The sequence below is a fragment of the Nothobranchius furzeri genome, chromosome 11, assembly GCF_043380555.1.
Source record: "Nothobranchius furzeri strain GRZ-AD chromosome 11, NfurGRZ-RIMD1, whole genome shotgun sequence".
Lineage (NCBI taxonomy): Eukaryota > Metazoa > Chordata > Actinopteri > Cyprinodontiformes > Nothobranchiidae > Nothobranchius > Nothobranchius furzeri.
In genome coordinates this window covers 50,434,134-50,458,547 of record NC_091751.1, presented here as the reverse complement: position 1 = coordinate 50,458,547, position 24,414 = coordinate 50,434,134, and the positions used below count along the sequence as shown (strand labels likewise).

General features: G+C 42.2%; 1 protein-coding gene across 2 annotated transcripts in view; it reads left to right on the top strand.

Moving 5' to 3' along the window:
* sntg1 (syntrophin, gamma 1) overlaps positions 1-24,414 on the top strand; it is an 82,953-nt gene that overhangs the window by 56,096 nt on the left and 2,443 nt on the right. The window lies entirely within an intron of this gene.

Here is a 24,414-nt window from a genome sequence, read left to right as displayed (position 1 = left end):
AGGGGGAGGACCCAACCTTACCTGGATGTCCTATGTCTTATATATTCTGGAAACTGTGCAAATGCAGGGATGGGAGTAGATATTCTGCTGCATTGGGGCTGCATTGGTTCCCTTGAACTCCTTGGAGCTCTGCAATGCTGCTTCTTTGGGCCCTGGCAAGATAAGATAAGATAAGATAAGATAAGATAAGATAAGATAAGATAAGGACAACTTTATTTATCCCGAGGGAAATTCTTGTGTCATGTACATGCTCAAAGCAGTCAGAGAGACAAAGGAACAGGTGAAATAGAAATATGATATACAATATATACATTAAAAAATGATCTACAGTAGTACCATGTAGGATCGTGCAAAACAAACAATCACATATCTCGATAATTAAATACATGACTGCATCCTTGTGAATAAGTAATTAAGCCGTCGGTGCAGGCGATTCACAAAAGTGATTAAAGTATTGTGTAATAGAATATGGGTTTGTAGCAGCATATGATATGATGGGGGGATAAAAACATATTTACAATCAGAACTCTTGGGTAATATTGCACAGTCAGTGAGGGCACAGAGTAACCTAGGTAACAGTATTAGGAGAATCACCTACAGGGTGAGGAAGAGTTAAACAATCCTATTGCCACTGGTACAAAGGATTTCCTGTGGCGGTCAGTTCTGCATTTCGGGGCAATGAGTCTTTTGCTGCGTGTGCTTCGATGGTCCATCATGTGGGCGTGCATGGGGTGGGAGGGGTTGTCCATGATAGAGAGAAGCTTTTTTAGCATTCTCTTCTCAGACACCTCCTCCAGGTTCTCCAGTGTAACACCCAGGACAGACCCAGCCCTTCTAATCAGCTTGTTCAGCCGGTTGGCATCAGCTATCTTCACCCCACTGCCCCAGCACACAGCTGCAAAGAACACAACGCTCTCCAACACAGAGTGATAGAACATTGTCAGCAATTTCCTCCCAACATTGAAGAACCTGATGGGCTGGGGTCCATGCCCTGGGTGGCATTTTGGCAATGGAGGTGCCTAATGGGGCCAGTAGGGGAGCTGGCTCCCTGGAGGGCTTAGGCCAACCAGCCATTCCTCCCCATCCCCACACATTTTTCTCCTTCTGCTCTCTCACATCATCACACAAACATGCACATAGCACTTTGAGGGGTGGACAAGTCAGGGGGTGCAGGTATGGACCCCAGTTCCGCATTCCTGTGGCAGCCTTCCCTTCCAATTTTATTTGCACATTAAACACTTCCACCAACGACATTCCACACAAACACACACTTAGGGCCTTGGGAGTAAGCACATACAATGGCATTTGGCAAGGGGATCTTTCAGCCTCTTCCCAGGTGCCGGTGCCCACTTCCAATTTTTATCTGCACTTAGACACAGATGGTTGTGGGGGGAAGAGGGGTGATGTGGTGGCATCAGCTGGCATAGGCCAGACGATGCCTGCACTGCCCACTCGCCACGAATACACCTCATCAACATGCACCAACACTGTATTGGAGCAGGCGGAGGGTGACTAGGGGTCTTAGCATACTTCTGTTGTTGCTTGGCTTCCCGGGGCTGGAGGCTAGGAGGGGGATCTGGCCGTCTGGCTGGGGTCTGGGTGGTGGGTCACTTTGCTCGGCGTTGGGCGGGGGAGCCTGCTCATCAGCACCCCAGCAGAAAGGGTCTAACTCTGGGAACTGTTGACGGTTGTACCCTTTGTGCAGCAGTACCGGGACCAGAGTGAATAGGGTGTGTACGGGGAGTATGAGTGGGTGGCTGGCGTGCATTTTTGTGAGTCTTAGGTTGTATGTGTATGTGTGAGCATGAGGGAGGGAGTGTGTGACTGTGTTTGTGTATGACTGTATATGTCAGGTGGGGCCTTTGACTCCTCCCCTCTCCTGGTACTTCTTTTGCTGCTATACATCTGCTACAGGTCTAGAAGCAGACTCTTGTTCATCATTGGTTGTTTGTTTTTGTGGAACCCTCCCCCTTCCTTTTGTCTCTTCCTTTCTCTTTCACCTCTGTCTCTGTGTCTGGTTGGAATTACAAGCATTCAAAAAACAATAATTCAATTCAAATTCAAAAAAACATTAATCATCCCTGAGGGGCAATTGTTTCAGTACAGAAGAATTGGTACTGTGGTCATTCGCAACAAGAGTCGCGCTACCATTAATTAGATGAAAAGGGGATTACATGAGGATAAATTGGGGGAGGGAAAAAAGGCATACCAGAGTTACTCCCAGCAGGGCATAGCTTTACTATACAAAAAAACGCCTCAAACATATAAGCACGAACATCAACAATTCACAACATGAGACACCGAGAGGAGGAGGAGGGGGTGGGGGGGGGGGGGGTGGCTGGGATCCTGTTTCCCCAGCGAGAGCAGCCCTATGGCTCTCAGCCACTGTAGCCACAGGTGGGAGGGAGATCTTGGGAGGAGCGCAGAGCACATTGACACCTGCAGGTTGATGACCTCGCCAGGCTGAAGTCCACCAATCCGAAGGTGTGGGGGTAGGTCGGGTTTTCACAGCATCTGTCTGCATTCCTACGTGGGGGTTTGTTGTTGGCATTCACAAGGCTGCCTTGGCGTCAGATTTGGATAACAAGACTTTGTTTGGGTCAGGCAGAGATAATTTTCCTCTCTGCCTTGAAGTCTGTAACTGATCATTCAAGTCCTTCAGTGAAGCCAATTCAGGTTTTAAACATCTCCACACCATCCAGTGACCCTCTCCAAGATGACATCCATTTTGCGCACTAATACCGGTATCGCAGCTAGAACATTGACCAGCTTACGATTCACCTCAAGTAACATCCCAGTCTGTGAGGTCTCCACATGGACGGTACTTTCCGTGAGTGTGGGTCGCCCTCCAATCGCTCCCGTCTTCCCAAATTTCCAGAAAACCAGATATCCTCCCACTCCAATCAGAAGAAATCCAGTGATCATCAGGCCAAATATCCACACATATTCAACATCCTCAATGGACAACTGAGAGAGGCATACGATCTTCCACTCCCTCCAGGAATCGAGCATATATCCCGCTGCGTGTGTCCCTTGCGGGCAAGTGGGAGCCCCCTCCTCTGTTCTCATCGTAGAAAAAAATCTTGTCAATCGCGTTGAATGACCAACTAATTAAATCCATTCTAAAAAATAGGGTTTTTCAGAAGAAATGCAGAGAAGCGCTCTGTGGGCAGACAGGACAAAGAGCCTTGGGAAAAAAAGATAAGGGAGCAAAAGCAGAAGTGTCTGTACTCTGCGAGTGCAGGAAGAAGAAAACAATAAAGTTTTAAGTATCAGGCATGACATTAAAAGCAGAAGCTTTGATGCTCCACCTGAGAGTAAATCTGTAAGGCTTGTCACCAGCATTCAGACATTAATTCTGTATGCTTCACAACCAGACAGGACACAGTAAAAAAAATAAAAAAGAAGTGCAGCAGTGTGTTTTACCTGGCTTTAGTCCTGGCAGTGGAGAGCAACAGCATGATATGACATTAAACAGCGATATCAAATGTGATTTCCTTCTTTTTGGATTAATGGCGGATTGCATAACAAACAGTGACCTTTGAAGTCTTTAGGGATTTTGTGATCACGTGATTCGAGTGAGGAGCACGGTGGAGAAGCCACTTCGCGGCTGAGACTCTCCCGGTGTGTACTGGAGTGCAGCGATTGTTGAGAGGAAACTGTTCTGCTGCCACTCCACTGATGCTTCCAGTGCACACTAGGAGTTAAAGAGGTCCTGGAGGATGAGTGGGAGTTCGCCCAACCAATCTACATGTGTTTTGTGGACTGAATGACCGGTTCCAGAGCTTGGTCCTCATTGCCGGCAGTAAGTCTGGCTTGTTTCCGATGAGAGTTGGACTCCGACAAGACTGCCCTTTGTCACTGACTCTGTTCAAAACTTTCATGGACAGGATTTCTAGGTACAGCCAAGGTGTTGAGGGGATCTATTTTGGTGACCAAAAGATCAGGTCTCTGTTTTTTGCAGATGATGTAGTCCTGTTGGCTTCATAAGAATGTGATCACCAGCTTTCACTGGAGCGGTTCGCAGCCAAGTGCGAAGCAGCTGGAATGAGAATCAGCTCCTCTAAATCCGAGACCATGGTCTTGAGTTGAAAAAGAGTAGAAACCTTCTCTAGGTCAGGGACGAGGTCCTGCCTCAAGTGGAGGTGTTTAAGTATCTCGGGGTCTTGTTCACGAGTGAAGGACTGATGGAGCGTGTGATCGATAGGCAGATGAGCGCTGTATGCTATTCCTACAGTCTGGAGTGATGAAATGAAAATTCAATAAAGCTAGACTACTGGCAAAAATAACTAAATATGTGGGGGAAAGTCTCTAAAACCAAAAAAAAATGCATTTTCACAAGCTACCTTTTTTCTAAGAGAAGATGAATCCCAGCTGCTGCTGTCTTTCATATTTTGATAAAAAACCACACAGGGTCATGTGATGTGCATCCTGCCTGTTGTTAAGTCAGAATAAAAGAACATTTCATCCAGCTTTTTCTCAGCCTCCAAACTAATATTGAATTGAATTGAATTTGAATTGAATAAAAATAATTTATTTGAAGTTGAAGAAAAAATAATTAAGTAAAAACACAGTAATGTCAACCATAAAAAGTATGTAAAAAGCAACACAAGGAACAAAAGAACAATAAAATAAGACATTTTTCATTAACAACTCGATACTAGTTTTATGCAAACTTGAAAACGAGCAGGAAGAAGTACTCCCATTGATAAATTATATCAGGTGAAATTATATTCACGAAAGGAAAACAAACGTCTTCATTAATGTTAACAACCAAGACAAAAATAATGGCATTAATCACACTTCATTTTCATAAATACTAAACAAGTTATCTTTATACAATTTCTTGAATTTTTCCAACGAACTGCTGCCTTTCAAACTTTCTTCTAAATTATTCCAGAGAATCACTAATAAACATATTCTTTAAAGTAATTTTTATCATTTATTGCATCATGTTACCAAACCAGCCTTGGAAGATTGGGATAGAGTGTTAAGTGATGTGTGGCAGCAGGATGTTTGCAGCAAGTCCCCTGGGCTTGTGCTTCCTCTGGAACATCCTGTGGAAGCTCCATCATATTGGGTTCTGGGGAGACTGTAGGCCAGATCTACCACTTAGAAATAACTTTTTTTAATTCCTTGAGGTTTTTTTTTATGCATTGTCTCAGTTGCACATTTGATTAACAACTGAATCTTTCTCTTTTTAAAAATAAATTGTTGTAGTTCCCTCATTGTTTTGCCTGAAGTTTACTTTTATATAATTTCAAGAAACACACAACAGATATGCTTAGATGGATGTATAGTGAAGAAGATATAGTGATGGAGGTATATTGATAGGGACATAGTGATGAAGGTATATTGATGGGGGCATAGTGATGAAGGTATATTGATCAGGGTATAGTGATGGAGGCAAGAGCGTCAGTTTGTTTTCAGAATTGCTGGGGACAATAACCATACACTTGAGTGGGGTTTAAAAATTGCTGGGGACAATAAAGTAGGCTAGCACAGGGGTCGGCAACCCGCGGCTCTGGAGCCGCATGCGGCTCTTCCATCCATCTGATGCGGCTCTCTGTGATTGTAAAATAATGAATGGATATTTAAAGAAAAAGCTTTATATTTTACTGCATTAATTTTACATCTGTATGCCAATTCTAAATGTAAAGATTGTCTACATAAACCTGAACAGTTCCAACCCGGTCTTACTGTGAGACCGGGTTGACGCGTCACGCTTGTGCGTAATCATAGGCGCTTCTGAGCTGAAGAGGATGTGAGATTCTGGGATTCTCCTCAGACGGCTCCTGGATGTGTCGCCACATTGGAGACAGGAACAAGCACTATTCAGCCAAAGTTTCATAATCAGGGAACATTTTCTAAGTGACAAGTCTCTCTGAGAGACCGGGTTTGGAAAACACTCGCTTCAGTGGGAGGAACCTTCCCGCATGCGCTCTGGTTCTGCGACGCGTTCCAAGCCAGTCTCCACAACTTCAGCTCGCTGTGCACCTTATGTAGTACACGCTGACAGCGAGCTGTCCTCAGCAATGTCCAGCTCAGATGTTCAGATGGGAATCTTTTCTTGAGTGATTTAGCTACATCTGCGATTTAAGTGGAATAAAATGTCAGTTCGTCTGCATGCGTCGGGGTAATTCTTTCTATTCTTTCTCCGTCAAAATAAACCGTCAAATACGGGAACTATCCGGTCAACACAAGCCCTGCTTTTAACTGTTCTGTTTTCTTGTGAAAATTGTTGCAAAGAGATAACATTTAACTTGATTAACACCAGAGCCAGGCGCACTGCGCCGTTGTCTCCGTCGTTGTAAATGAGGGAAAAACAAATTGATCGGATGCTTTTCTGACCTTTCCCACCTACAAAGTTTAATTACAACAATCAAACGTGACAGAGCCTGGATTTGTATTCTGAACAGTCTAAACATGTTTTAAAAAGAAACGTATGACAAATGTGGCACCTGCTCAGTAAAACCACCAACAGAGTGAAAAATATCAAAATATTGTAGGGAGAGACGGGCTACAACTTCTGGATCCATTTTATGTAAATTGTTTTATTGATTATCGTCTTATGAAAGATAACTTTGACGGACACGAGCGACCAGGCGCGTTGCAAGCTTTTAAAAAGTGTGGGGGATGTTGTCTGTGCCTAAAATAAGTTCATGTTATTCATCTTGTTAGTTTAATTTCCATAATAGCGGAGCAGGTGCGAATTTTAGACGCGTCACGCATGTCTCCGTTTTAAACATGTTTAAACTGTTCAGAATACAAATCCAGGCTCTGTCTCGTTAGATTGGTGTAATTAAAGTTTGTACTGAATGAAACTTTACATTAAACCATGTTGAAAAGAAAAGGATCCGATTATCGTCTCCCCCTCATTTACAGTCAGTACAGTGCAGTGCGCATGGCTCTCCCACAGTAAACACCGGGAGACAGAGCAGCCGCAGCGTTGTGGGCGGGGCCTACCCTCAGACAGCAGAGAGCTGCTCACAACAGGTGACAGCAGCCGGTACCGGTCGCTCGCATGGACGTTGCACCCGTGGGGGATGGGGGGATGCAACACCCACACTTTTCTTATTGAGATCATTCAACACCCATACTTTTGGCGTAGCACCCGTGGGGGATGCAACACCCACACTGTTCCAGCTGTTTGCTCACCTCCACACCAGTCTGGTTTCTTTACGTCGCACTCACTCTGTTTGCCTCATCTTCTTCACCTCCCGCTTCTGACAGCCGATGTCGGGTTTCCAGGAGAGCAGGAGAGGGAGGGACGGAAGAGCTCGACTGAATTCATAATTTTACATCTTGACATTAGCTGTACAAAGTCTGAGTTTGATAAAGTGAAGAACAACAATTTGCAGAGGTTTATAACAGGCGCGGCACCAGGTATTCATTTTTGGGTGGGCCACGGTCATTTTGGACGGACCTTAATAAGCAGTGACATAAGTGAAGCAGGCAGGTCGCGCTAGAACATTTAGTTTAAAAAGACGTCATAAATGTTTTCCCCCGTCATTTTTATTTCTAAAATATGAAGTAAAAACTCACAATTTAATTTTCATTCATTTGTCATTAATATGTAGTCTACACCCGTGCGTTAAGTGGACCATCTTCCAGTAAAAGCAAAGCATCCAGCCCACCTCTCCAAATGCGTAAAATGTGCATCAGCCACTAGTTAGGCGCGCCGCGCGCACCGTCAGCTACGTCAGCCCAGACAAGAGCAGAGCAAATAGAGAAAGAATAGAAGATAATTCTGTCTGGATGTGGATGGAGATTACATTTTACAGCAACCTGATCATCATTTAAATACGTAAACCATCACCTGGCTTCTAGTCCACGCTATCGGCATTGTTTTAATTGGTGTGTGTGTGTGTGTGTGTGTGTGTGTGTGTGTGTGTGTGTGTGTGTGTGTGTGTGTGTGTGTGTGTGTGTGTGTGTGTGTGTGTGTGTGTGTGTGGTGTGTTTTCCACTTCAAACACTGGTCCAACCAACCAGACCAGCGTGTCCAGTAACATATTAATGTTACAATTAAACAGTTTCACTTCATGTAGGCTAGGAACATTTCACCTGCCGTGGCCCGACCGCTTCTGCTCCACATAAACTTTGTGCGTGATCAAATGTCTCTACAGGTGCTTTCTGAGCTGAAGAGGCTATTCTGCCTCAGACTGGATGCGTCATGCGTCTCCTTATTAGAGACGGGAACAAGCGCTGTTCAGCCAAAGTTTCATAATTTCATAAAAAGAACATTTTTCCAAGTAACACATCCCTCAGAGAGACCGGGTTTCCAGACTGCTTCAGTGGGAGGAAATCTTATTGCATGCACCGTGGTTCTGCACTGCGCTGCGAACCCCTCTGCAGATCTTCAGCTCACTGTCCACCGTGGGCGCTCCGAGCCGCACTAAACACAGTGTCCAGTATAAAGCTCTGATGTTCTGATGGGAATCATTTCTTGATTGATTTAGTTACCTCTGCGATGTGCGCAACGACTAAAATGTCAGCTCATCCATGCGCATCAGTGTGCGTCGGGGTAATTCTTTCAAAACAACCAACATCCTCGAGTTTATCTGTCAAAATAAACAGTCAAATGGAAATATTTGTAACCTGCCATTTAACTGTTTTGCCATCTTGTGAAGATTGTTGCAAAGAGAAACAACTAAACTTGATTAACGGCTCTTTGATGGGAACAGGTTGCCGACCCCTGGTATAAGATCTGAGCTGGTAAAACAAAAATCCTCATCAGCAGGCTTTTTTGAAAGTGGGTGGGACACAGCTGCCAATCACAAATTTTGCCGGGGACATGTCCCCGGCGTCCCCGGTTAAAATGACGCCTATGGATGGAGGTATATTGATGGGGGCATAATGAGGAAGGTATATTGATCAGGGTATAGTGATGGAGGTATATCCCATCTCTGCCAGTCTTCGAGTCGCCTAAAAACCCACCTCCTCTGCTTGGCGTTTCCTGAACATGTTTGAATTTGGCCCTCTTTTATGTTGATTTTATCTCAGTTTTCATTGGTTCACTCTATCCCTTGTTTTACACATTTGTCTTCTACTAGAATGTTTCACCTTTTTTGTAATTTGTATTTTGTAATTTGAATTGCTTTTATTTTCTGATTTATTCACTATATTTAACTTTGTGCTTTACCATGTTCAGCGCCTTGGGCTTCCTCACAGGGTTGCGGAAGGCGTTTTATAAATAAAGCTTTGATTGATTGATTGATTGATTGATTGATTGATTGATTGATTGATTGATATTGATGGGGGCATAGTGATGAAGGTATATTGATCAGGGTATAGTGATGGAGGTATATTGATGGGGGTATATTTATGGAGGTACAGTGATAGAACTATAGTGATGGAGAAATGGTGATGGAGGTATAGTGATGGGAGTATATTGATCAGGGTATAGGGATGGAGGTTATATTGATTGAGTTACAGTGATTAGAGCTATAGTGATGGAGGTATAGTGATGGAAGTATATTGATGGAGGTATAGAGATGGGGCATAGTGATGAAGCTATATTGATCGGGGTATAGTGATGGAGGTATAGTGATGGAAGTATATTGATGGAGGTATAGAGATGGGGCATAGTGATGAAGCTATATTGATCGGGGTATAGTGATGGAGGTATATTGATGGAGGTATAGTGATGGGGGCATAGTGATGAAGGTATATTCATCGGGATATAGTGATGGAGGTATATTGATGGTGGTATATTTATGGAGATATAATAATGGAGGTATATTGAAGGGGGTATATTTATGGAGGTGTAGTGATAGAACTATATTGATAGAGAAATGGTGATGGAAGTATATTGATGGAGGTATAGTGATGGGGCATAGTGATGAAGCCATATTGATTGGGATAGTGATGGAGGTATATTGATGGGGGTATTATGATGGATGTACAGTGAAGGAGGTATAGTGATGAAGATATATTGCCATCTGGATGCCGTAGATGCCTCAGTAGAGGAAACAAAAATGTATTTTCAGTCTGAGAAAATATTCGTTTTCTCTATAAGTAACTTAAAAGTACCAACCACCCATTAAAAAACTATGATACGTCTGAAACGACATTAGTCCAAGACTGATTTGTTCTACACTTTGTTAAAACTACAAATATGTAGCCTGAAGTATCTTGTTTTTGAATCTCCTATTTCTCTGATCTCAACAGGTAATACATTCTTATTTGCCAATCGTATCATCACACTTCACCCTAAATGTCCTGAACTTACAGAGCCAGTTGGGGGTTATGATAACATGTATCTTATACAGCAATCAATTTGCTGTTGGCAGTCTAGCTTGTTTTTATCTATCTATCTATCTATCTATCTATCTATCTATCTATCTATCTATCTATATATATATATATATATATATATATATATATATGTATATATATATATATGTATATATATATATATATGTAAAACAAGCTTTGATATTCAAGGCTCTCAACTCACACCTCTTCTCATACACTCGTACCACACATCTGATTTCTCATGCAGTGAAAAATAAATTTACAACCAATGATTCTGCAGCATGACAAGAGGGGACTGATGCCACACAAACACATGCGGGAGGAAGCGGCATGAGCTGCAACACCAGTGTTACTCAGATCAGAGTGAAAAATATTCACCGTTAATCAGTGAATGTTCATTTATTTATCAGAGTCAGTCCAGAGTTATTGTCAGAATGATATAGCTGATAATAATCATATAACGTTTGTCTTGAATGTGACTTTTTGGATTGATTAATTAGAATTTTATATATTTGTCTATCAGGTTAGCAAATTATGTTTTTATTTTTAACTCCCACCTTAGAAATAACACATTTTCAAAAGACACACCATAAAGACACCTGGGAGGAATCGTAGAAAAATAGTGCTAGGTGTGTTTCTGTGACAAATAGAGCCAGTTGGGGTGCAGGAGCCTCGGGGGTCGTAATACTGACAATAATGGGAAGTCTGTAGCCGTTACTTTTAAATGCCTCAAGTCTGAAAAGGGCTGCAGAAATTGAGCTGCCCAGCATCTGTGAATATAATTTCAATGAATTTAAAACCAATAAAACTGTTTTCCAATAAAAATGGAAAACAACAGGCCTTAATTATCTATAAATGAGTTGCTTATGTTAACATTAATACATTTAATATAATTTTAGTTCAAAATGAGCTGTGTATATGTGACTGTGCTGTTTTTTTTATTGCCAAGCTGCGTATTATTCCTAAAGAGAAAAGGGTCCTGTTGCATTATCAGCAGTTAGTGTCTTACATGCATCAATCAGAACATTTAAAATGTATGAACAGCTCATCAGAGTGTAGCCAAACCCACTTGAGCCGATATTTGTTATTTGGTAAAGCCAGTAGCAGTGGCGGCTGGTGAAAAATATTTTTGGTGGGGCTGTGCTATTTTTTTTTAAACAAACTTGTGCTTTCTGAGCTTTGTGCACAACTTCACTATTTCCTGATTTAAGCACAGCTCTTTTATTTCCTGTCTAACATTATTGGACAAACTGATTAATCCAGGTGTGGCTGACTATTGGCAAACTGCCTTGCGGACCAAGGTTGAAAAATACTGCATTAAATTGCACATAAAATAACATGACCATAAATGGTAAATAGGCAATGCAAGAGTCAAGTAACAAAAACATTTTGTTTAATTTCAACATTTGAGTGAACACGAAAAATTATGAGCAGGTCACTGTTACAGTAATGGTAGTAAACACCACTTAGACAAAACGCCAGAAATTTACACTGTTAGGACTTATGGAAAGTGGAAACACTTTCATAGGGAATAATGTCATCAGTATCCTCTTACAAATGTCATATTTCCCACTTTTTGGGACAAATCAGAAATGTTTTATTGTCCCAAAAGCTGGGAAATTTGTTTGCTGCAGCAGAAGTGTAACGAGTAAAATGGAATCAGATTGATGTATGTACAAATTTACTTGAAATACACATTTACATGATTAAATATGTATAATAGGTATGTGTGTTGAAATTAGTTTTTACAGTTATTGCACATTAAACAATGTACATGTTATTAAACAAATGTCCCGGTTTGTGGGACAACCAAGGATTTCTGATTCTGATTGTCTTGTTTACAGAAATGTAATGTACAGCTTACCTCTACACCCAGCTGCTGTTCTCCCTGTCCAAACGTCCTCCGTTTCTTTGTTGGCTGCTGCTGCGTTGATGCGCTGCATTCCTCAGTCAGAGAATGAATGGAGTCCCCAATGAGACACAAGTTCCACATCCACCTTCTGTGGATGCCAGCCGTTTTGAATAACAAACACAGAAAGCAAAATAACGCATTAGCGTGATTACATCCAGCTAGACACTGCTTCCTGGTGTACCAATTTTGGGAGAAGAGTCGTGTGTACAGTTTACCCTTCTCCTTGTCCTGCTGGCTTATCTTTACGTCGGGCTGATCTGGTCCAAGCTCTTTCACATTAAGTTTTTCCGCCATAGTTCTCCTCTCGAACGGATACTAGAGAAGAGACCGAACTGAATTCAGTGGCTGCTGAGATCCGGTATCCTGGTTGTAGGCTCACTGGCGTCCATGTCTGCGTCTGCTCCATGTGCGTCACGAGTCACGACCAAAAACGTGCTGGAGTCGAGACTCTTCGAGTTCTACCGAACACCAACGAAAGCCTTGGCGGTAGCTCTATCGCCCATCATGCTTCTGAAACGTTCTGAAACAACGTCGACGCTGATTGGATACATTCCCATTCCTACCCTTTGATTTTCTTGTCAGCAATTGGACAGCTGGTCTAGTCCTGTTTGGGCGATTGAAAAACAGCACACAGCCTCCACCGCTCGGCAGAGACCAGCAGAGATCGGCAGAGACCGGCAGAGACCAATATATATATATATATATATATATATATATATATATATATATATATATATATATGATTTATTTTTGTTACACAACACACAATTAACTTAGAATATGTGATTATTGTTAATTTTATTTATTTATTTATTTAAATAAAAATTAAAAACTGTGGGGAAACTGGGAGGGAGGCGTCCTATCGCCCTCTACTGGCCAGCCGCCACTGGCCAGTAGCACACAGAGCTGCTGTTGTTGTTGGTGTTCTCAGCAGGGCCTTGCTGTTGTGTTGCTTCAATTTTAACACATTTTATTAATTTAGAAGAAATTAAAGTTTTCCAAAACCTGTCTCACTCCCATATAGTTCTCAGATTAGTGTTTGTTTGCAAGAAATTTGAAAAATATCGGACAACTCTGGGAGAGGTTGGTGAGTAAATTGTTAAAGAAAAAAATGGAGAATATTGCATACAAATGAAGACATAATTGGGAGATTTACACACAAGTTGCATGGATGATGTCATTTGTGCCACATGGCCAAGCCACAAATAAAAGAAGTATGCCAATCACAGATGCTTTAAGTACAATCCAGTTTGATTCCAACTAAGGATTTGCATATTTTCCCACACTTTTGTGTCTCTAACTCATCGCCAGCTGCTGCAGCCAAATGAGATTCTGGCTCTAGGGATAAAAGTATTTGTTTCATGACTTTTTTAGAGCATTTGTAAAATTAAAGAAAAAAACTTAAGAAACCATTCATGCACAAATGAACATCTGCATTTTGCACTTGAAAATGCATGTGTCAAAAATAAAAAGTAGAATTCTTTTACCAGGGATTCCCTAAGCTGCCGCGAGTTGAAAAGTGTAATGGCTGCGGAGCTCAGAGAAGTCTGTCAAATGTCACCATTAGCATAGCCAGAAACTCATTTGTGGGTGGGCCCAATAAATGTAATTGAAGACAAGTATATTTTGCGTGTGTGTGTGTGTGTGTGTGTGTCCTCCACATGTGACCTAGCTTCATAATAATAATGTGCCGAGCTTCAGCGCTCTGGCCTGCGCACGCTGTCAATAGCAAGATATGTTCCATATTTGTTCCTTTTTAACGGTGTTGGAGAAATCTGAATGTAACCGGATTACAGGATACAATAAGATAATTAAAAGAAAAAATAAACAAATGGGCCAATAATTAGGTTCGGGGAGAATTGGAGGTTGTTTAAGAATGACTGGAGTCACGGGTATAGCATGAAACGGTTTATATACTAAATTTTAATAATAATGGGAAATATAACACATAAAGATAACACACAAAAACAGATGAAAACAATCGACAATAGTAAAATGCTCGGTATGAGATTTGATCATATGAGTCACAAGTCAGCCGGCGTCAAGTCAAATCCCCACGCTTGGGGTGAAAGTCAGAGTCCGGTGGTGCGATTTTTTCCTACCGCACCGTTGAGATTGTTCACAGAAGAGAGCAATCTGCTCTTCAGTTACTTGAGATGTCCTGGTTCGTTCAGTGGTTAAGGCTCGCCATCTCCCTCGTCAGGAAGAAATCCAGTTCTCGTTCCAAGTGAGTGATCATAGGAGTCGGGATCAAACCCAAGGAAAAAAAAAAACCCAGCCAACGCGCTCCAACGGTTCCCTCCTACAGAGGATTGGTTCACTCTGTCGTCTCCACACAAATCGCGTTGGTTCCAAGTTCCTAGCTCTTATTAGAAGGAGTCAAGTCCGCCTCTCCCTCTATCTATGCGGCACCCAAATCAGGGTTCTTCACGGCCTCGACCGTTGTTTTTTTTTTTCTCTCTCTCTCTCTCTCTCTAACCGCTCAGTCTTTGCTTTCTGTATCTGCGTGCTGCACAGCCGTTTGTCTCTCCTCTCGCTCAGCTGCGTCGCACGGTTTTATTTCGCGGAGGCGGGACTTATTTCTCTCAGCCAATGAAATTTCAGATTCCCACCTGGACCAATAGTATACAGCTTTCCTCTTCTGTTTCTGTTAGTGATGTTCAAGATTCTTGTTTTAACCGATGTTTAATATTAAACTCGTTATTTTAGTTATTCACCCTTCCAATAATTCATTATGAAATTATCTATTAGTTAATTAGATATCTATTAATTAGTATTGTTAATTTCCTTAATTTATATTTTATATTTTATCTAAATTGAGGATGGATCATATTAGTAAGCCAATTAGTTAATACCTCATTAAGGTTCTAGCTTCTGGGTTACATCCTCCCCCATTAAATATCATGCACGTCCCTGTGCATTGTTTCTACGGGGTACACAACTTCTTGAGTAAGAGAGTCAATAAAAGCTTTATTAAGTCCTTGGAAAAGGGACCTAACTACGGTCACTAGTGGATTGCCCAATTGAGAGTAAGTTAGTCTTTGAGGAGGCTGACTACTTCGTTCAGATCTCCTGACATACATCTCTGGTTGCACAGTATCATGCTCATCCGTTTCGGTTTGATTCTCAACTGAGACAGGACGAAGTGAGCTCTCTGTTTCCGACAGAGCTGATGAGCTATTCTCTAAGACTTTGGTCTTTTCAGATGTATGTGTCTGATCGTGTATGATGGGTTCAAAACTTACATCACGTTGCTGCGACTTTAGGACACCATCCAATTGAGGTAGGTTTGTGTTAGTTTCATCCCCCGTTTCTACGTCAGGTAAGTATACTTCGTTTTTTTTCGTTTTTTCAGGTAAGTATGTTGCTGCTTCTTTCACTCTTTCAGGTAAGAATGTCGCAGTTTCACTCATTCTGTCAGGTAAGAATGTTTCGGTGTTGATGCCTTTGTCAAGTAAGGACAATTCAGCATTTTCATTACCAGCTAAGGTTGGTTCCTTGCGATCCCCTGTGTGTAAGGATAGTGTGTTTTGTTGTTGAATATTATTTACCGGTCCTGAATCTGCTATGAGTTCCCTATTTGGCAAGGTGACCGCTATTTGATAGGATGGTCGGTTTAGCACTTGTGGAAGATCAGAGTAATAAAACTCATCTACCTCTTCGTCAAGTGGCTCATCTGGGTCAGGTTCTAAGGCTGAACTCTGTCTTGTATGAGGTCTGCTAGGTTTCGTAACGCGTTCTGTTTCATTTTCTAATGAAGAGAGAAAACCACAAGGCAGTAAAAGATCTCTGTGGAGTGTTCTGTTGGGTCCTTCTCCGTTCTCTGGTTTTACAGTGTATACTGGCAAGTTTTCCATCTGTTTGAGAACTATATACACTGTTTGCTCCCATTTGTCTGCTAATTTATGCTTTTCTCTTAAGCGAAGATTTCGGACTAAAACACGATCTCCCACACCTAGTGTGGACTCACGAATGTTTCTGTAGAACCGTTCTTTGTTCTTCCTCGCTGTTTTTTGAGAGTTTTTTATGACAATGTCATAACTCTGTTCCAGATGACTCTTCAGTTCTTTAACATACTGAGAATGAGTTATAGAGGGCTTGTTCAAATGCGGTGACCCAAAGGCAATATCTATAGGCAACCGAGGCTGCCTACCGAACATTAGCTCGTAGGGAGAGTATCCCGTCACGTCATTTTTTGTACAATTGTACGAGTGAGTAAGTGGTTTTACAAAATCGCGCCAGTGATGTTTCTCAGTGGCTTGTAAAGTTCCCAACATGCTGAGTAATGTACGATTGTACCGTTCAACGGGGTTGCCACGAGGGTGATAAGGGCTCGTTCTGACTTTACGGATACCAAGTAAAGAACAAAGTTCCTTGATTGTACGTGATTCGAAATCCCGTCCCTGATCACTATGAAGACGCTCAGGAAACCCGTAGTGGACTAAAAAATGTTCCCACAGGTTCTTCGCGACGGTGGTGGCTTTCTGATCTTTGGTTGGGATGGACACTGCATACTTTGTAAAATGGTCTGTAATCACTAAGACATCTTTAGTGTTCTTACTGTCTGGTTCTATGGAGAGAAAATCCATGCAAACTAACTCCATAGGTCTGGTGGTGGTAATACTCACCATTGGAGCAGCTTTGTCAGGGAGGGCCTTCCGACGGATACATCTTTCGCAAGTTTTAACTTTGATTTCGATATCACTAGCCATTCTTGGCCAGTAAAAACGGGACCGAATGAGATCTGTCGTACGTTCAACCCCAAGATGCCCCATATCATCATGTAGGCTTTGCATGACTGTTGAACGTAATGAATCAGGCAAGACTAACTGCAATGATGTCTCTGGTCCTAATTGGCGTCTCCGGTACAGTAAATCATTTTGAAACTCAAACCGTTTCCACTCTCTCAAAAGGTTAAGAACCACCAGGGGTTCTGCAATAGTATCAGTTGGCGGTTTATTGTCAGTCATAAGCAGCTGAATGACTCGGCCAATGGTTGGATCTTTCCTCTGCAAGGAGACAAGGTCAGCATGGTTATACTTGGGCACAGCAAAGAAACTGTCACTATTGTCTTCCAACTGGAATAGGTCTGGAATGGCCGCTGCAGACATGGCAAGTGACTGAACTAAACCACAAGGAGAATCAGTCTCATCCAAGACCATGTGCTTTTGGCATGTTGCCTTCACTGCTTCGGCTTGAAGTTGAAGCTCGACTTCTTTGACAGAGGATAAAAGATGAGATCGGAACTCATCTAGTCGTTGGCATTCCTCAGTGAATTTTGAGTTGTCTTCAGGTTTATCATGCAGCCTCCTAGACAGGCCATCCGCGTCAACGTTCTGTGTACCTGCACGGTATCTGATGTCAAAATTATAGGTGGACAACGCAGCTAGCCAACGATAGCTCGTTGCATCGAGTTTTGCCGTTGTTAAGAGGTAAGTTAACGGATTATTATCAGTAATGACAGTGAATGTGTTCCCATACAAATAGTCATGAAACTTATCTGTTATGGCCCACTTTAAGGCTAGAAACTCCAACTTGTGCACAGGGTACCTAGTTTCACTAGAGCTTAAACCGCGACTTGCATAAGCGATTACCTGTGTGACACCGTTTTGCACTTGGTATAGCGCTGCACCGAGTCCGGTCGTACTAGCATCTGTGTGTACTAGATATGGGAGTTTTGCGTCAGCGTAGCCAAGAACTGGCGAAGTGGTAAGTTTTTCAATAATAGTTTGAAAGGACTTCTCACAGTCTTGGCTCCAACGATTCCCAAAGGGTTCTTTGGGGTTCAAGTACTTTGATCTACATGGTGGTGTTTTAAAGTTTTTCCGTTTGGGTGGATAACCAGCCGTGAGAGATGTTAGTGGCTTGACAATATTTGAGTAATCTTTAACGAAGCGTCGGTAATAACCGGTAAATCCTAAGAAAGATTGGAGTTCCTTCAAAGTCTGAGGCTTCGGCCATGTTTTGAGTGCTTCCACCTTATCTGGATCGGTTTTTATGCCATCTCGAGATACTATATGTCCAAGATAACGCACAGATGTCTGGAAAAAACGACACTTATCTGGTGATAGCTTGAGTCCGTATTCTCTAAGCCGTTCAAGAACGTGAGAAAGTCTGGTTTCGTGTTCTTCCAAGGAGTTGGAAAAGACGATCAAGTCGTCTAGGAAAACTAACACTTCCTTCAGATTAATGTCCTTCATACACTTTTCCATAACCCGTTGGAAAGTGCTTGGAGCATTTGTTATTCCTTGTGGCATACGGTTAAATTCATAAAACCCAAACGGGCAAACAAAAGCAGTTTTAGGTTTATCCTTTTCACACATCTCTATTTGATAGTAACCTGACTTGAGGTCCATCACAGAAAACCACTGTGATCCAGCGAGAGCAGAAAAGGACTCCTCCAAGTTAGGCAGGGCATATGCGTCGCGAATGGTTTGCAGATTAAGCTTTCTATAGTCTATACATAGACGTACCTCACCATTCTTTTTCCGAACTACCACTATTGGTGAGGCAAATGGAGACTCCGACTCTCTTATTATACCGGTTTCCAAGAGGGCTTCCAAATGTTTTCTCACGGCTTCATAATCATGTGGATGGATCGGCCGAGATTTCTGTTTGAATGGGGTCTCGTCTTTTAAGTTGATGTGATGTCTTATCTGTTGTGTATGACCAAAATCAAGATCGTGGTGCGAAAACACATCGGAGTAAGTGTTAAGTTTGTTGGTGATCCTCCCTTTCCATTCTTCGGACAAGGGCGAAGTACCGAAGTCAAAACTGAGAGGAGGGATTGAAGGTGAAGTCTGTTGCTGCGAACTACACGCCGCAAGTACTTTCTGATCACTTTTGTCAGGTTCTGGATATGGCATAACACGATCGGCTTTAACTAACTCAGCGATCACACAGTTAGTGGGTAATGTGATGTCATGGTTAGTTTCGTTTCTTAGTACAACAGGTACTTTGTATGGACCATGTGAAGGTAAGGAAATGAGGCAACAGTCTACAATTATACCCCCTGGTAGAGAACCATTGGTGGGTTGTTCAATGAGTGCATAAGGCTCATGCTTGTTTTGGCTGGGTTGCATAAACCCTTCTAGTAACAGTTTTTTATTTGCAGGGAGAACTTCTTGGGTTCTCCCTCGAAGCTTCACCACACCAACTCGTCCATCTTTGCTTTGTTTTTTTCTGACTGCTAAGGCTTTTAGCACGTGTTGGTACCCATAAGAGAGTGCCTTGGAATCAGGTAAGTTATTGGCAGACAATTGCTCATACAAAGGATCGAGTGTGTTTGTGCCAATGAGTAGTGGTGTATCAGAGTTTGAGCTTATATCCGGAACCACTAACGCAAGGGTAGGTAACTCAAGTCCAGACTGATCGAGCTCTTTTGGAAATGTGACACTTATCTCTATGTATCCTAAATAAGGAACTGCTTGACCGTTTGCGCCCTCGACTTCTAACAGATTACTGATGGGTTTAATTGAGAGGTCAGGTAAGTGTTCTTGGTAAAAAGAATTGGCAATGGTGGTTACCTGGGACCCTGAATCCAGTAAACAATTACATTCAACACTGTTAACTGAGACTGTAGCTGTGCATCGCCCACCCACTAATCTTTTGGGAAGTTTTGGCACTGAATGAGCATGAACTGGCTTGCAAAAAAGTCTCTCTGTCCTTTCCTTAGAGGGACTTGGTTCTACTTTAGCACCTATCTGTCCCACGATAGGAGCTTCTACCGGTTTAAAGGAGGAGACTGAGCAATTGGCTTTGACATCTCCCACTCGCGCTGCTTCTGTCTAAGAGCAAGTCTTTTAGTTGCAACTAGTGCTGGATTTGGCTCGTTGCTACAGCTAGAAGCTATGTGCCCATCTTCTCCGCACTTAAAACAGTATCCAGGCTTTGGTCTGGGCACCACTGCTGTTATCTGCTGAATCTGTTTGGGCTCATCTGGATTTTTAGTCCCCACATGGGGTTTTGACTCTTTTTGAGTTTTCTTTGCCTTTTTATCTGTGTTGTTAACCTTAAGCTGTGCAATTTGGCTCCTGAGCTCAGCGATTTGTTTGCGTAAGTCATCACAGTTATCATCTATTTCCAGTTCACAAGTGTTTTTACTCTGAGAGCATGTTGTTTGCACATTTGAATACACTCTAGTTCGTTGTGCCCCTAAGTGTTGTTTCATGCGTGCTGCTTTAGTAGCCTGTTTGTCTTCTTCAGTGCGCAGTTTGAGGAGAAGTGCTGTAAAATGAGGCGGGTTGTCTTTCTTTTGTTCGAGTTGCAGGTTTGAAATCAGCGAGCTGTCCCAACAGCCTCTGCAAAACTGCTTGAGCAGCTGCTGGTCGGCGTCACTGGAGGAAATTCCATTCCTCTGAATAACTAGGTTTAACAAGGTGTATAACCTCTGAAAGTAATCGGAAGGTTTTTCACCACTGTCCTGGTTTGTGTTTAAGAAGCGAGCAAAGAGCTCGTCGCCGTCTTCGACAGCTGCGTAAGCTGAATCGAGATGTTCAAGGTACGTTTCCGGGTCGGATTTTGGACTAAGAGCTTTAACGATGCTCGCTGCTGGGGCTGACAGACTCTCCACGATTCTTCGTACAATTTGGGACTTGGTGAGTGAAGGATCATTTATGCATAACACTACACTACTACGCCAAGTATCATAGTCAGTTTCAAAAGAAGGGTGTGGAACTCGCCCTGAGAACGGTTTTAGTCTGTATTGTGAAGTAGGCGGAGGGATAACCTCACTGCTTTTAACAATGTGTTCCACAATAACTCGCTGAACCTCAGGTGTGTTTAAAAGATTTGGTGGAATGCAAGGGTTTTGTTTTCCAGTCTCTGTAGGTGGACAATTGTCCTTTGAGTTGTTCATATAGTTAACTTCTGGTGTTAAAGGCAGGGAATATGTAACTTGGTCACTATGGAGCATTGGCTCTGGTTCAGTGACTGGTTCAGATGCATGGGTATCCCTTCCTAAAGATTCCCCAATTTTTGCCAGTTCCTCCATTAGAAGGTCTTTAAATGATTGATTGCTACACGCAGCTATGTCCCTGAGCTCTGACAGATAGGCATCAGTGGCAGATGTGCTAGTTTCTAGACTGTACGCGCTGGCTAGGTCTTGAATATGAAAGAAAACATCTGGGTTCCTAGTACAAGGTTTGTCATAGGGTAAACATTGTTTCTTTAATTCCTTAACAGTGGCTTCATGTTGAAACTCCACAATAATCTGATCACAGTTTGGTAACTTAATGCGCCTGTTAACTGGTCCGAATCCTTCCATAAACCCAAAGACTTTGTTATCAAGGTCTGTATCAGTTAACCCACTGATTAAAACAGCATTTGAAACTTTGACCTTTTCTGTTTTCACAACTTCCATTTTAAAACACTCAAAAGTACCAATAATGCCAAAATGGCAAACCACTGTGACCTCCAGGCACTCTTATGATGTCAGTCAATGGTTAGCTAAGGTAACAACTCTACAATTCTCCTGGCTGGCTCGCCAAGTTTTATGTAACCGGATTACAGGATACAATAAGATAATTAAAAGAAAAAATAAACAAATGGGCCAATAATTAGGTTCGGGGAGAATTGGAGGTTGTTTAAGAATGACTGGAGTCACGGGTATAGCATGAAACGGTTTATATACTAAATTTTAATAATAATGGGAAATATAACACATAAAGATAACACACAAAAACAGATGAAAACAATCGACAATAGTAAAATGCTCGGTATGAGATTTGATCATATGAGTCACAAGTCAGCCGGCGTCAAGTCAAATCCCCACGCTTGGGGTGAAAGTCAGAGTCCGGTGGTGCGATTTTTTCCTACCGCACCGTTGAGATTGTTCACAGAAGAGAGCAATCTGCTCTTCAGTTACTTGAGATGTCCTGGTTCGTTCAGTGGTTAAGGCTCGCCATCTCCCTCGTCAGGAAGAAATCCAGTTCTCGTTCCAAGTGAGTGATCATAGGAGTCGGGATCAAACCCAAGGAAAAAAAAAACCCAGCCAACGCGCTCCAACGGTTCCCTCCTACAGAGGATTGGTTCACTCTGTCGTCTCCACACAAATCGCGTTGGTTCCAAGTTCCTAGCTCTTATTAGAAGGAGTCAAGTCCGCCTCTCCCTCTATCTATGCGGCACCCAAATCAGGGTTCTTCACGGCCTCGACCGTTGTTTTTTTTTTTCTCTCTCTCTCTCTCTCTAACCGCTCAGTCTTTGCTTTCTGTATCTGCGTGCTGCACAGCCGTTTGTCTCTCCTCTCGCTCAGCTGCGTCGCACGGTTTTATTTCGCGGAGGCGGGACTTATTTCTCTCAGCCAATGAAATTTCAGATTCCCACCTGGACCAATAGTATACAGCTTTCCTCTTCTGTTTCTGTTAGTGATGTTCAAGATTCTTGTTTTAACCGATGTTTAATATTAAACTCGTTATTTTAGTTATTCACCCTTCCAATAATTCATTATGAAATTATCTATTAGTTAATTAGATATCTATTAATTAGTATTGTTAATTTCCTTAATTTATATTTTATATTTTATCTAAATTGAGGATGGATCATATTAGTAAGCCAATTAGTTAATACCTCATTAAGGTTCTAGCTTCTGGGTTACATGAAGGTGGTGAGTCATTCTGGCAGATTGTAATTAACACCCTGTCTCATGCAGGTGTTCTGACATTGTAAACCTCACACGCAGAACATTGTGGATGTAACAAAATAAAGCAAGAAATGATTCCCATCTGAGCATTTTAGCATTGTTATATTATTATATTAGCACACTGACTGTGGGACAGCATTCTAAACGTGTCAGGCTATTAACAGCGTGCTGAAGATCTGAAGTTCAGAGTGCGTCTGTCAGAGGTCAGACGCGTTCCAGCGGAACCACGGCTCACGGGTGTACATGTGAGCACATCTGGGCTGGGCAGAAGTAATTTTACAACATTGGTTTAAATAGCGCCAATAACGAGACGCGGGGACTGGAGCGGCTCATGGAGCTGTGCCGCACACACACACACACACACATGCACACACGGATTCAATAAGCGCATGCTGCGCAAACTCCGGCGCTGCGCTGCGACGTCAGATGAGCGCTGCCTCCTCCGTGATAAAAACTTTTAAGAGGTTTTATAACAACAATTTTCATTCAAGGTCAAATTAAGATATTAGCTTCTATTTTGGGATGATGTATGAAATTCAAGTCCGCTCCAGCCAGTGACTCCTCAACCTGACTACAACTCATGTTACTGCAGCATTTGTTATTCCAGTCCGCGTGGCAGCGGATCGCAGATTCAGCCACACCATAAAACAGCAATAAGTCGGTCTGAGGCAAAAGTGAACCTCATGGCTATAGCTTTTCCCTCTTTTCCCCTATAGACATTTGATTACGGTACAAGTAGGTGATCAGCTCAGGTTTACGCAGAGCAGATTGAGCAGAGAGAGCTCTGGCCGCACAGGTTAACTGTTCCTACTTTAAGAAAACCATTAAATTGCATTGTTTATGTGCTACCTAGGAACTCTAAATTTTGATTTAAAATAAATCAAAGGAAATTGTAATGGTATTGAATGTTTATTAATTACTATTAAAAAAATGAAAGTGATGGGGAAAAAGGTTGATCATATTTTTTAACCCTGTCTGTCGAGTGAATGTTTAGCTTGACGTCTGATATATCTATCTATATATATATATATATATATATAGAGAGAGAGAGAGAGAGAGAGAGAGAGAGAGAGAGAGAGAGAGAGAGAGAGAGAGAGAGAGATACACACACACACACACACACACACACACACACACACACACATATATATATATATATATATATATATATATATATATATATATATAGCCATGCCCTGATGTGGGGGCTGGGGGGTGCGTCAACATGGTCGGGATCCGCTGTTTTAGACCCTAATCATATGTAGCCATTAAATAAATGCAATGCAAACATGATTTCTGCAGATTTCAGGTCACCTTGGAGTTCTCTGGATCTTTTTGATGAAGCACCTTGATTGGAGTGCAGGAGAATATGAGTCTGTACCGCCTCCTCAGACAGCATTAGGAAACAATCACATTTATTTTACGCTATAATAATGTTCCATTCACATCTGCTGAGGTTTGTAAGTAAAAATATATCATGTGCATGGTGCGTTAAACGTCATCTCTCACAGCACATTTAACCAGATTGTTGCTGAAGCGGTGACTACAGAGGCAGGAACAGTCTGCAGCATGCACGCACCGTTACATATTCATGTGGAAAGCTCAC